This window comes from Etheostoma spectabile, chromosome 19 (assembly GCF_008692095.1).
Source record: "Etheostoma spectabile isolate EspeVRDwgs_2016 chromosome 19, UIUC_Espe_1.0, whole genome shotgun sequence".
Lineage (NCBI taxonomy): Eukaryota > Metazoa > Chordata > Actinopteri > Perciformes > Percidae > Etheostoma > Etheostoma spectabile.
This window is the reverse complement of record NC_045751.1, coordinates 1,940,977-1,942,852: the sequence shown is the minus strand read 5'-3', so window position 1 is coordinate 1,942,852 and position 1,876 is coordinate 1,940,977.

The following is a 1,876-nucleotide window of genomic DNA, read 5'->3' as shown; positions in this document are numbered from 1 at the left end:
GGTATACATTTTATCCCCCCCCCCCCGGAGATAAAAATAATTCAGCAGAGGCAGGGAAGTATAGACCAGAAAGGAGGAAAATCACACCTTGGGTATAAGATTTGTATCAGATACTATACCCTTTTCAAAAGAGAAAAGTTGACATTAGTCCCCCTTTGTTTTTTTTTGTTCTTAAATCATTTAGCTAAAGAGTGAATACAATTTCTCATAAACCTTAACTAGTATTTAAGAGAGGCTTGTGTTAATAAGAGCACATCTTGAAAACCACAAAACTGAGAATGCTCGACCTCTTTCTTAGCCCCTGCAAAAACTGCAATAATGCATGCATGTATTGTATTTATTGGGCTTGTGCCAGTAAAATGTTTCCTTGAAGGAAAACTCAAATACTGAAAGGAAAACTCAAATACTGAAAGTAACTATTCTCATTCAAGCAATGAAAAGTAGGCTTGAAACTAGCCTTGATTTTCCACATGTTAAACTGCTCACCCATTACCTACACTTAGAATTTTACACGCTTCTGTTTTTGCCCCCATTTTTCATGAACTGAACTCAAATGTCTAAGACATTTTTACGTACAAAAAGGCCTATTTCTCTGAAATATTGTTCACCGTCTTAATCTGGTAGTGAGGTGTGGCATATCAAGATACTGATTAGACAGCATGATTATTGCACAGGTGTGCCTTAGGCTGGCCACAATAAAAAGCCCACTCTAAAATGTGCAGATCACACAGCACAATGCCACAGATGTCGCAAGTTTTGAAAGGGCATACAATTGGCATGCTGACTGCAGGGATGTTCACCAGAGCTGTTCCCCGTGAATTGAATGTTCATTTCTCTTCCATTAGCAGTCTCCAAAGGCGTTTCAGAGAATTGGCGGTGGGGTTATGGTATGGGCAGGCATATGTTATGAACGGACACAGGTAAACTTTATTGATGGCGTTTTGAATGCGATACCGTGACGAGGTTCTGAGGCCCATTGCTTTTTGTGATCAAATTATTTTTTGTTTAAACCTGAGACACATTGTTGTACCATTCATCCACGACCATCACCTCATGTATGAAAATGCACGGCCCCATGTTACAAGGATCTGTTCACAATTCCTGGAAGCTGAAAACATTCTAGTTCTTGCATGGCCAGCTTACTCACCGGACATTTCACCCATTGGGCATGTTTGGGATGCTCTGAATCGAGACAGATTTGTGAAAATATTTGAGAGGAATAGGCCTTTGGTGTAGGTGGAAAAAGTCTTTGATATTTCAATTTAACTTATGAATGATGGGGGCAAAAAAAAAAAGTGTTGCGTTTATAATTTTGGTCAGTGTAATGTGTAATGGTCAGAGCAGAGAGACATATGAAAGTCACTTTTCCTTTCCGCTATCCACCCTGTTACTTGTTCATTTCACAGGCTGTTAATCATTACTATGATTATTTAATTAAATAACTGCTTTTTCCCCATGTCTACAAAGACTGCAACGGTGTATGTGTGAAGCAAGATGTGTGTCATGGCAAGATTAACATCTGTAGGATTGGCACCTGGGGCGTTTTGTGTGTCCTACTGGCACACCGTTGGATTCACTGAACAGAGATCCGCTGATGTTGACAAAGTTTTCACTCCATTTCATTGATTAAGCTCATGAGGACAACGCGCCACCTTGTCATATATTAGGAGTCCATCTGCAATATGATTAGCTGGTTTATAGATGCATGGACATTTTCGGAACACAGTTGGTTCGCTCTCAACACAACTCTCAACTAGGGCTGAACAATATTGTGTTTTAGCATCAACAACGCGACGTGCGCATGTGCGATAGTCACATCGCAGGACGTTGCAATGTTGATGCTAATCCTTTTTTGCTGCTTGATAGAAAAGTAAAC